Source organism: Capra hircus, chromosome 16 (assembly GCF_001704415.2).
Source record: "Capra hircus breed San Clemente chromosome 16, ASM170441v1, whole genome shotgun sequence".
Classification (NCBI taxonomy): Eukaryota; Metazoa; Chordata; class Mammalia; order Artiodactyla; family Bovidae; genus Capra; species Capra hircus.
This window is the reverse complement of record NC_030823.1, coordinates 53,279,297-53,292,345: the sequence shown is the minus strand read 5'-3', so window position 1 is coordinate 53,292,345 and position 13,049 is coordinate 53,279,297. Positions and strand designations below refer to the sequence as shown.

At 39.2% G+C, this 13,049-nt stretch overlaps 1 protein-coding gene across 1 annotated transcript in view; it reads left to right on the top strand.

Moving 5' to 3' along the window:
• The window catches only part of AADACL3 (arylacetamide deacetylase like 3), a 28,972-nt gene continuing 16,886 nt past the window's right edge, over positions 964-13,049 (top strand). Inside the window, exon 1 of the mRNA XM_005690882.3 lies at positions 964-1,043. The gene's annotated coding sequence lies outside the window, so the exon portion shown is untranslated. The remainder of the gene's footprint in view (positions 1,044-13,049) is intronic.

The window sequence follows — 13,049 nt, the reverse complement described above, 5'->3', positions numbered from 1 at the left end:
GAAGGGTAAACCTTTTTGTTCTATTTAGGTCTTCAACTGATTGAATGGGGCCCACCTGCATTGTGGAGGGCAGTCTGCTTTACTCAGTCTACCATTTCACATGTTAGTCTCACTCGAATCACACCCTCATAGAAACACCCAAAAATGTTTATACAGCTGTCTTGGGCACCCTGTGGCCCAGTTAAGTTGACACATAAAATTATCTATCACAGCTACTCTTGCCACCCTGAAGACCTTTCTGTTCCTTCTGATCCACGTCTATATCCTACTAACTCCATGATACCACATGTAAATTTGAAAGGACAAAATTGCCTCAGATGCTTCATTGGTTATTTGTGTCATCTCATCCACTAGATTCTACACTTCTAGATGGTGACAGCATAGATTTTTACTCATTAAGTAAGAGACACATAGATCTATTATATAACTGTATTCTTCTTAATGGCAAGCAGGTGGGTATTTACTGTTTAGAACTGTATGTTCCATCCAGTTGGAGAGCATGACCACTTGCCTTCCCAGGAAAGCAGCTAGGAAAGGTGAGTATTGGGAACCTTGAGACTGAAAAAGTTTTCTCAGACCTTCCTTCAGCCCTCTGCATGTCCTCACCCTGGGGCTCTGCCCTAGGACAGAAAGGGAAGACTGCTTTGCTTGTTCACTCTTGCTGAGTGAGAAAATCTGGATATGAGAAGCTTTGTTTCAGGGTCACAGTCATACGGCACACCTAGAAAATTTCCTGGGTCTGAGGCATTGGTTGGGGAAGCTCTGGATAGCTGACATTTGTCTGGAGCAGATATCATCCATCTTGTGACTACCAACATTGGGGCTGGATAATTCTTTTTTTTTATTATTAATTTTTATTGGAGTATATATGCTTTACAATGTTGGGTTAGTTTCTACTGTACAGCAAGGTGAGTCAGTTATACACATACATATATTCTCTTTTTTGGATTTCTTTCCCATTTAGGTCACCAGAGAGCACTGAGTTCCCTGAACTATGCAGTATGTTCTCATTACTGATCTATTTTATGCATAGTATCAGAAGTGTAAGTATGTCAGTCCCAATCTTCCAAGTCATCCTCCCACCTTTTCCATGCTTGGTGTTCATGTTTGTTCTCTATATCTGTGTCTCTATTTCTGCTTTGCAAATAAGATCATCTTTACCATTTTTTCTAGATTCCACATGTATGTGTTAACATGTATTTGTTTTTCTCTTTCTGACTGACTTGACTCTATATGACAGTTTCTAGGTCCATACACATCTCTACAAGTGACCCAGTTTTTTTTTTTTCCTTTTTATGGCTGAGTAGTATTCCTTTGTATATATGTACAGTCAGGTATTTCAGTTGCTCAGTCATGTCCAACTCTTTGCTACCCCATGGACTGCAGCATGCCAAGCTTCCCTGTCTATCACCAACTCCCAGAGCCTACTCTTAACTCCATCTCATCGTTGATGCCATCCAACTATCTCACTCAGTCATGTCCGACTCTTTGCAACCCCATGGAATTCTCTAGGCCAGAATACTGGAGTGGGAAGCCTTTCCCTTCTCCAGGGGAACTTCCAACCCAGGGATTGAACCCAGGTCTCCCGCATTGCAGGCAGATTCTTTACCAGCTGAATCCGCCCATGTGTATAAAAGGAAGCCCGTATATATGTACTGGGCTGGATAATTCTTTGATGTGAGATGTACACTGTCAGATGTTTAACAATATATTTGGTCTTGACCTGCTAGATGCCAAGTAGCACCTGCGCCCCCTGTTGTGACAATCAAAAATGTCTCCAGACATTGGCAAATGTACCCTGGGGAGAAAAGCATTTAAGACCCTCTTATCTTGGGTTTTGTTCTTTACAAAACAGTTCCGTCTATGTTACCACATCTGAGAGTCACTATATCTCTGAGAATCAGGAAGGAACCTGTTCTTTTCTCTCTTTTACACAGCTGGTCAAGTGTCAGGAAAACAAATAGCACTTATAGCTGACTTTAAACTTAGCACTCTTTCTTTTATACATTTTTGAGGTCAAGGTAAGAAAGCTCCTTCAGGATGATTGATTTTAAAAGATAGTTACTTGACCCCACCCTGGTGGAGATGTCAGTTCTGAGTTGAGGAATAAAATCCTCATTAAAGTTTTGACAGAAGAATGCTATTTAAGCATTTTGCTATTTTCAGAATTTGATTCTTCATTTTATTTTGATGATCTTTCATTTCACTGCTTTGAAAGCAAAGTTTAGGTGTCTTAAGTGGCTGGTTTTATTTTTGACCATTAGGGTTTCCAAACCTTTCAAACCTTTTATGATGAAGAGGAAGGTCCTAATAAACCTTGTTCACTTCCTCTTGGGGCTGCCTCATTGTGATAACAGTGTGTATCCAGTGGTCTTTTCCAAGAAAACTGAAATACAATACTGTCTTCAAAAATAGAAGTTTCCAGTAATTGTTACTGAGACTAGATCAGAAAACCAGAAGTACTGAAATATGTATCTGAAAGGTACAAACTTTCTGAGACTATAGATAATCTTATTTTCTGTTTTTTGAAAAGAGAAAAGGTCCTGTGTTGCTTTTAAACTGGTGTCTAAAGGTAAGGAACTAAAGTTGGCTAAGTAAGGGTAAAATAAACTTGAGATTTTAATTAAATTAAAATACATTTATTTTTTCAGGATGTATTGCTCTTCCTTTGAAATGTAATTCAGCTTTGCTTAGATATCAGACTTTAAGTTCATCATTTTTGAATTATATGGCAATTAATGTTTGCTGTTGTTTAGTCACTAAGTCATGTCTAACTCTTTTGTGACCCCATGGACTGTAGCCTACCAGGCTCTCTTCCATGGGATTTCCCAGGCAAGAATACTGGAGCAGTCTGCCATTTCCTTCTGCAGGGGATCTTCCCAACCCAAGGATCAAAGTTGTGTTTCCTGTACTGGCAGGTGGATTCTTTACCATTGAGCCACTAGAGAAGCCTGATTAATAATAATCAGTAATATTAAATGAGGGCCTACTTTGTGCTGCTACTGAAGCTGTTCTAGGAGGTTCAGTCTGGGAAGGCACTGTGCTGAAGCACAGAGCATGGCTAGAGAGTTGCCAAGATCTCACTTTTCTATACATTTAAAATGTTTTAACATTTTCTGGACATTTGGCCTTATTTAAATTATGTAGCCTCTTTGAACCTCAGCTTCCTCATTTCTAAAATGCAGTAATAATATCAGCCTCATGTTGTGAATATAAAATAAAATATGAAAGCTTAAGATTAAATTAGTATTTAATACATTAATAATATATTATTACTTATTAATTAATTTTGCTGAAGTTGAATGATTCTGTGAAGGCCTACAAGACCTTCTAGAACTAAAACCAAAAAATGATGTCCTTTTCATCATAGGAGGTTGGAATGCAAAAGTAGGAAGTCAAGAGATACCTGGAGAAACAGGCGAGTTTGGCCTTGGAGTGCAAAATGAAGCAGGGTAAAGGTTGACAGAGTTTTGCCAAGAGAATACACTGGTCATACCAAACACCATCTTCCAACAACACAAGAGACAATTTTACCTATGGATATCCCCAGATAGTCAACCCTGAAATCAGATTGATTATGTTCTTTGCAGCTGAAGATGGAGAAGCTCTATACAGTCAGCAAAAATAAGACCTGGAGCTGACTGTGGCTCAGATCATGAGCTCCTTATTGTAAAATTCAGAATTAAATTGAAGAAAGTAGGGAAAACCATTAGACTATTGAGGTACAGTTCAGTTCAGTTCAGTCGCTCAGTCGTGTCCGACTCTTTGTGACCCCATGAATCGCAGCACGCCAGGCCTCCCTGTCCATCACCATCTCCCTTACAGTGGAAGTGACAAATAGATTCAAGGGATTAGCTCTGATAGACAAGAGTGCCTGAAGAACTATGGACAGAGGCTCATAATACTGTATAGGAGGTGATGACCTAAACCATCCCAAAGAAAAAGAAACGTAAGAAGGCAAAGTGATTGTCTGAGGAGGCCTTACAAATAGCTGAGAAGATGAGAGAAGTGAAAAGCAAAAGAGAAAGGGAAATATATACCCAACTGTTATGCAGAATTCAAAGAACAGCAGGGAGAAACAAGAGATCCTTCTTAAGTGAACAGTGCGGAGAAATAGAGGAGAACAATAGAATGGGAAAGACTAGAGATCTCTTCAAAAAATTGGAGATACCAAGGGAACATTTCATGGAATGATGAGCACAATAATGGACAGGAAAAACAAGGACCTAACAGAAGCAGAAGAGATTAAGAAGAGGTGGCAAGAATACCCAGAAGAACTATACAAAAAAGGTCTTAATGACCGAGATAACCATGATGGTGTGATCACTCACCTAGAGCCAGACATCCTGGAGTGCAAGGTCAAGTGGGACTTAGGAAGCATCACTACAAACAAAGCTAGTGGAGGTGATGGAATTCCAGCTGAGCTATTTCAAATCCTAAAAGAGGATGCTGCTAAAGTGCTGCACTCAATAAGCCAGCAAGTTTGAAAAGCTCAGCAGTGGCCACAGGACTGGAAAAGGTCCATTTTCACTCCCAAAGAAGGGAAATGCCAAAGAATGTTCAAACTGTTGGACAGTTGTGCTCATTTCATATGCTAGTAAGGTAATGCTCAAAATCCTTCAACCTAGGCTTCAATAGTATGTGAAATGAGAACTTTCACATGTACAAGCTGGATTTAGAAAAGGTAGAGGAACCGGAGATCAAATTGCCACATCTGCAAACTTGTATGTAGGTCAAAAAGCAACAGTTAGACCCAGACATGGAATAATGGACTGGTTCAAAATTGGTAAAAGAGTATATCTGGCTATATACGGTCACCCTGCTTATTTACCTTATATGCAGAGTACATCATAGGAAATGCCAGTCTGGATGAATCACAAGCTGGAATCAAGATTGCTGGGAGAAATATCAACAACCTCAGCTACGCAGATGATACCACTCTAATGACAGAAAGTGAAGCGGAACTAAAGAACCTCTTAATGAGGATGAAAGAGGAGAGGGGAAAATCTGGTTTAAAATCCAGCATTCAAAAACTTAAGATCATGGCATCCAGTCCCATCATTTCATACAAAAGGGAGGGGAAAAAGAGGAAACAATGACAGATTTTATTTTGGGGGGCTCCAAAATCATTCAGATGGTGACTGCAGCCATGAAAATTAAAAGATGCTTTTTGAAAGAAAAGCGATGACAAACCTCAGTTCAGTTCAGTTCAGTTCAGCTCAGTTGCTAAGTCATGTCCAACTCTTTGCCACCCCATGAATCACAGCACACCAGGCCTCCCTGTCCATCACCAACTCCCGGAGTTCACTCAGACTCATGTACATTGAGTCCGTGATGCCATCCAGCCATCTGCTCTGTCGTCCCCTTCTCCTCCTGCTCCCAATCCCTCCCAGCATCAGAGTCTTTTCCAGTGAGTCAACTCTTCGCATGAGGTGGCCAAAGTACTGGAGTTTCAGCTTTAGCATCATTCCCTCCAAAGAAATCCCAGGGCTGATCTCCTTCAGAATGGACTGGTTGTATCTCCTTGCAGTCCAAGGGACTCTCAAGAGTCTTCTCCAACACCACAGTTCAAACGCATCAATTCTTCGGTGCTCAGCCTTCTTCACAGTCCAACTCTCACATCCATACATGACCACTGGAAAAACCATAGCCTTGACTAGATGGACCTTAGTCGGCAAAGTAATATCTCTGCTTTTGAATATACTATCTAGGTTGGTCATAACTTTCCTTCCAAGGAGTAAGCGTCTTTTAATTTCATGGCTGCAGTCACCATCTGCAGTGATTTTGGAGCCCTCCAAAATAAAGTCTGACACTGTTTCCACTGTTTCCCCATCTATTTGTCATGAAGTGATGGGACCGGATGCCATGATCTTCATTTTCTGAATGTTGAGCTTTAAGCCAACGTTTTCACTCTCCACTTTCATTTTCATCAAGAGGCTTTTTCGTTCCTGTTCATTTTCTGCCATAAGGGTGGTGTCATCTGCATATCTGAGGTTATTGATATTTCTCCTGGCAATCTTGATTCCAGCTTGTGTTTCTTCCAGTCCAGTGTTTCTCATGATGTACTCTGCATATAAGTTAAATAAACAGGGTGACAATATACAGCCTTGACGTACTCCTTTTCCTATTTGGAACCAATCTGTTGTTCCATGTCCAGTTCTAACTGTTGCTTCCTGACCTGCATACAGATTTCTCAAGAGGCAGGTCAGGTGGTCTGGTATTCCCATGTCTTTCAGAATTTTCCACAGTTGATTGTGATCCACACAGTCAAAGGCTTTGGCATAGTCAATAAAGGAGAAATAGATGTTTTTCTGGCACTCTCTTGCTTTTTCCATGATCCAGCAGATGTTGGCAATTTGATCTCTGGTTCCTCTGCCTTTTCTAAAACCAGCTTGAATATCTGGAAGTTCACAGTTCACATATTGCTGAAGCCTGGCTTGGAGAATTTTGAGCATTACTTTACTAGCATGTGAGATGAGTGCAGTTGTGCGGTAGTTTGAGCATTCTTTGGGATTGGAATGAAAACTGACCTTTTCCAGTCCTGTGGCCACTGTTGAGTTTTCCAAATTTGCTGGCATATTGATTGCAGCACTTTCACAGCATCATCTTTCAGGATTTGAAACAGCTCAACTAGAATTCCATCACCTCCACCAGCTTTGTTCGTAGTGATGCTTTCTAAGGCCCACTTGACTTCACATTCCAAGATGTCTGGCTCTAGATGAGTGATCACACCATCGTGATTATCTGGGTCGTGAAGATCTTTTTTGTACAGTTCTTCCGTGTATTCTTGCCACCTCTTCTTAATATCTTCTGCTTCTGTTAGGTCCATACCATTTCTGTCCTTTATCGAGCCCATCTTTGCATGAAATGTTCCCTTGGTATCTCTAATTTTCTTGAAGAGATCTCTAGTCTTTCCCAATCTGTTGTTTTCCTCTATTTCTTTGCATTGATCGCTGAAGAAGGCTTTCTTATGTATTCTTGCTATTCTTTGGAACTCTGCATTCAGATGCTTATATCTTTCCTTTTCTCCCTTGCTTTTCACCTCTCTTCTTTTCACAGCTATTTGTAAGGCCTCCCCAGAGAGCCATTTTGCTTTTTTGCATTTCTTTTCCATGGGGATGGTCTTGATCCCTGTCTCCTGTACAGTGTCACGAACCTCATTCCATAGTTCATCAGACACTCTATCAGATCTAGGCCCTTAAATCTATTCCTCACTTCCACTGTATAATCAGAAGGGATTTGATTTAGGTCATAGCTGAATGGTCTAGCGGTTTCCCTACTTCTTCAATTTAAGTCTGAATTTGGTAATAATGAGTTCATGATCTGAGCCACAGTCAGCTCCTGGTCTTGTTTTTGTTGACTGTATAGAGCTTCTCCATCTTTGGCTGCAAAGAATATAATCAATCTGATTTCGGTGTTGACCATCTGGTGATGTCCATGTGTAGAGTCTTCTCTTGTGTTGTTGGAAGAGGGTGTTTGCTATGACCAGTGCATTTTCTTGGCAAAACTGTATTAGTCTTTTCCCTGCTTCATTCCACATTCCAAGGCCAAATTTGCCTGTTACTCCAGGTGTTTCTTGACTTCCTACTTTTGCATTCCAGTCCCCTATAATGAAAAGGACATCTTTTTTGAGTGTTAGTTCTAAAAGGTCTTGTAGGTCTTCATAGAACTGTTCAACTTCAGCTTCCTCAGCATTACTGGTTGGGGCATAGACTTGGATTACTGTGATATTGAATGGTTTACCTTGGAAACGAACAGAAATCATTCTGTCGTTTTTGAGACTGCATCCAAGTACTGCATTTCAGACTCTTTTGTTGACCATGATGGCTACTCCATTTCTTCTGAGGGATTCCTGCCCACAGTAGTAGATATAATGGTCCTCTGAGTTAAATTCACCCATTCCAGTCCATTTTAGTTTACTGATTCCTACAAACCTAGACAATGTATTAAAAATAAAAAGACATCACTTTGCCAGCAAAGGTTTGTATAGTCAAAGCTATTATTTTCCAGTAGTCATGTACAGATGTGTGAGTTGGACCATAAAGAAGGCTGAGTGCCAAAGAACTGATCCTTTCGAATTGTAGTGCAGGAGAAGACTCTTGAGAGTCCCTTGGACATCAGGGAGATCAAACTAGCAATACTAAAAGAAAATCCACCCTGACCGTCCATTGGAAGGACTGATGCTGAAGCTGAAGCTCCAATAGTTTGGTCACTGAGGTGAAGAGCTCACCCATTGGAAAAGACCCTGATGCTGAGAAAGATTGAGGGCAGGAGAAGGGGGCAACAGAAAATGAACAGAGAATGAGATGGTTGGATGGCATCACTGATTTAATGGACATGAGTTTGAGCAAACTCCGGGAGATAGTAAAGCATGTGCAAGCCTGGTGTGCTACAGTCCATGGGGTCGTAAAGGGTCGGACATGACTTAGAGACTGAACAACAACAACAGCAATTATTTAGTATTAATAATAAGTGACATAAAATGAAAATTATGTAACTATAAATATCAATATAAATGTGTTAATCATTATTTTTGAGTATATTGAGTTAGTTTTGAATAATTATGAACATTTTTGATCAATAAGGTGGGTTGATTTTTGAGGATTTCCATATTTTTCTCCAAATTGGGTCTATTTATTTTTTATGTTTTTATTTTTCTGATTTTATTTTTGAGTGCTAGTGTTACTTCCCTATCCTTAAACAATCATGTGAATGGAAACCTATCTGTAAATTTGAAACAAATATTGGAGAAATGGTGTCTAGAACTAGTATATCACAGATGACATTTATTTGGGAAATGATTTCAGGACTGCAGGTGATGATGGCATTTTAAAAATTATTTTAAAAATTAGATATTTTTAATTCAGGTAATACTGATTTATGTAACATTATATGTTTCGTATATTCAACATTAATATTTCTACCTCTGTATACAGTATAGCACTATTATATTTCTACTTCTGTATACAGTATAATTTTCATCTATCACCATATAGTTGACCTCTTTACCATTTCACCCTCCATATCCTCCCTTTACCTCTGGTAACCACTACTCTAATCTCTATATTTATGCATTTCTTTTTGTTTGGTTTGGTTTGTTCTTTTATTTTTATTATTTTTATATAATATTATACATATGAGTGACATATGTCTTTGTGCATCAGATTTATTTCACTTAGTGTAATGCTCTCAAGGTCCCTTCATGTTGTTGCAAATGGTAAGCTTTCATTGTTTTTATGGCTGAGTAGTATTCCATTGTTCGGAGAAGGCAATGGCACCCCAGTCTAGTACTCTTGCCTGAAAAATCCCATGGACAGTGGAGCCTGGTAGGCTGCAGTCCATGGGGTCACTAAGAGTCAGACACGACTGAGCAACTTCACTTTCACTTTTCACTTTCATGCATTGGAGAAGGATATGGCAACCCATTCCAGTATTCTTGCCTGGAGAATCCCAGGGATGGGGAAGCCTGGCGGGCTGCTGTCTATGGGGTTGCACAGAGTCGGACATGACTGAAGTGACTTAGCAGCAGCAGCAGCAGCAGTATTCCGTTGTGTGTGTGTTTATATATATGACTTCATGCATGCATATATATATATGTATATATATATATATATACACACACACACACACACATGCACACACACACAATGAAGTACTACTCAGCCATATAAACAATGATATCTTGCAGTTTTTCTCTGGTGACGCTAGTGATGAAGAATCCGTCTGCCAATGCCTGCAATGCAGGAGACATGGGTTCGATTCCTGGGTTGGAAAGATCCCCAGGAGTAGGAAATGGTAACCCACTCCAGTATTCTTGCCTGGAAAATTCCATGAACAGAGGACTGGTGGGCTATAGTCCATTGGGTCACAAAGAGTAGGATACAACTAAATGATTGAGTAGATACACATATGCTTCTTCATCTGTTCATTCATTGATGGGAACTTCAGTTATTTTCATATCTCAGCAATCATACATAATGTGATGAACATAAGGATGCATTCATGTATCTTTTCAAACTGGTGTTTTCGTGCTACATGCTAAGTTGCTTCAGTTGTGTCTGACTCTGTGCAATCCTATGGAGCATAGCCCACCAGACCCTTTGGTCTATGAGATTCTTCAGGTAAGAATACTGGAGTGGGTTGCCATGCCTTCTTTCAGGGGAATCTTCCCAACCCAGAAATTGCACCTGTGTCCATTATGTCTCTTGCATTGGCAAGCAGTTTTTTTTACCATTAGTGCCACCTGGTGTTTTCATATTCTTGGATAAATACCTTGTTTGGGGGGTAACTGGATCATACGGTAGTTCTATTCTTAATTTTTTGAGGAACCTCCACACTTTTCCCCATAGTGGCTGGATCAATTTACATTCCTATCAACAGTGTACAAGGGTTCCCTTATCCACATCATCACCAACACTTGTTATAGCTTGTCTTTTTGATAATAGCCACTCTAATATGGGTCAGTTGGTATCTCACTGTGATTTTGATTTGTATTTCTCTGATAGCTAGTGATGTTAAATGTCTTTTCATGCGCTTGTTGGTCAACTGTATGTCTTCTTTGGAAAAATGCCTGTTCAGGTCCTCAACCCTTTGGATAATGTTTGCTCTTTCGTTGTTCAGTTGTATGATTTCTTTTTTTTTTTTTAACTTTTTATTTTTACTTTATTTTACTTTATAATACCGTATTGGTTTTGCCATACATTGACATGAATCCACCACAGGTGTACATGCGATCCCAAACATGAACCCCCCTCCCACCTCCCTCCCCACAACATCCCTCTGGGTCATCCCCGTGCACCAGCCCCAAGCATGCTGTATCCTGCATCGGACATAGACTGGTGATTCGATTCTTACATGATAGTATACATGTTTCAATGTCATTCTCCCAAGTCATCCCACCCTCTCCCTCTCCCTCAGAGTCCAAAAGTCCACTATACACATCTGTGTCTTTTTTGCTGTCTTGCATACAGGGTCGTCATTGCCATCTTTCTAAATTCCATGTATATGTGTTAGTATACTGTATTGGTGTTTTTCTTTCTGGCTTACTTTGTATAATTGGCTCCAGTTTCATCCATCTCATCAGAACTGATTCAAATGCATTCTTTTTAATGGCTGAGTAATACTCCATTGTGTATATGTACCACAGCTTTCTTATCCATTCATCTGTTGATGGACATCTAGGTTGTTTCCATGTCCTGGCTATTATAAACAGTGCTGCGATGAACATTGGGGTACATGTGTCTCTTTCAATTCTGGTTTCCTTGGTGTGTATGCCATGATTTCTTTATGTATTTTGGATATTAATCCCTTATTAGATATATAGTTTGTGAATATCTTCTTCTGTTTGGTAGGTTGTCTTCTCATTTTGTTGTGCAGAAGCTTTTTAGTTTAGTGCAGCCCCATTTGTTTAATTTTGTTTTTGTTTCCCTTGCTTCAGGAGACGTATTTAGAAAGATATTGCTAAGACTGACATCAAAGAGCATGCAGCCTATATGTTCTTCTAGGAGTTTTGTAGTTTTGGTTCTTACATTCAAGCCTTTAATCCATTTTGAGTTGATTTCTGTTTATAGTGTGAAGTAGTGATCTAGTTTCTTTCTTTTTTTCTTTTTTGCCTGTGGCTGTCCAGTTTTCTTAAAACTATTTATTGAAGAGACCGTCTTTCCTCCACTGTATATTCTTGGCTTCTTTGGATGATGGCATTTTTGAGGAAGTGCAGAACTATATTGTAACTCTGGGATAGCTCAATAAAATACTTCTACTTTCTACCTTTCCCTTTTCCTTCCCTCTCTGCCTCTATCTCTCCTTTTTTCCTTCCTTTCTTGTCAAGACTCAAATTCTCATGTTTGAAACACATGTTTTCCTTTTGAAATTCTTCAGTAGTACCACAAACTGCCATTTATACACAATAGAACCTAGAGTACTGCCTAGCATTTATTAGGTCTCAATATTTGCTTATTGAACTGAACAAATTGCCCAGATTACATTAAATTTGTTATAACCCTGAAGTTTGTTCTCTAGTTGTCATATGAAGAGGAAAGAATCTTCTCACCTCTTCTCTAATATACAACTGTATTTAATGTTGTATTGTTTCCTTTTAGTAAGTTATGATTGTGTTTTAGAATAGTTTGTTTTCACTCTACCTTTATTCTTTCATATTACAGTGTAATCATTTTTGTGGTTCTTTTAGATATAATTTTAAATGTGCGCATCATAGTTCCTATCCTTTTAATTATTTATTTGTTGCTGTATACTTATGTTGTTTTCCAATATTTTAATGCTATAGAAGTGCTACAGCAATTATCTTGATATATAAGGCAATTTTCTTAGGTATTTTGCGATATTTCCTTAGCATATTTTTGAATATGTGTAATTACTGGGCCAAAGGACCCAGAGCATATTTATTAGGTTGATGAAAAAGTAATTACAGCTTTGAACCATGAATTTTAAATCATTATAACAAATAAAGACTCACACACATCTTTATTAATCAAAATAGGAACCATTATAATCAACAGATTTTTGCCAACATGAAATAAGTTTATATATTCCTGTAGCATGAAAATCCATGCTTCAGGATTCAACAAACTCCTGAAAAACATTTTCTGCATCCTGCTGGTTGTAAAGTATTTTCACTGCAAGAAGTTGTCAAGATGCTTGAAGAAGTGGTAGTCAGTTGACAATAGGTTGACTGAATATGACAGATGAGGCAAAGCTTTGTAGCTCAATTTGTTTAACTTTTGAAGCATTTGTTATGTGATGTGCGGTTGGGTGTTGTCATGGAGAATTGGGCCCTTTCTGTTGACCAATGCCAGATGCAGGCATTGCAGTTTTCGGTTCATCTCATTGATTTGCTGAGCATACTTCTCAGATGCAATGGTTTCACTTGGATTCTGAAAGCTGTAGTGGATCAGATGGGCAGCAGACCATGAAGCAATGACCATGATCTTTTTTTGGTGTAAGTTTGGCTTTGGCAAATGCCTTGGAGCTTCTTCTTGGTGCAACCACTGATCTTGGTCATCGCCAGTTGTCGTAGAAAATTCAAGTTTCAT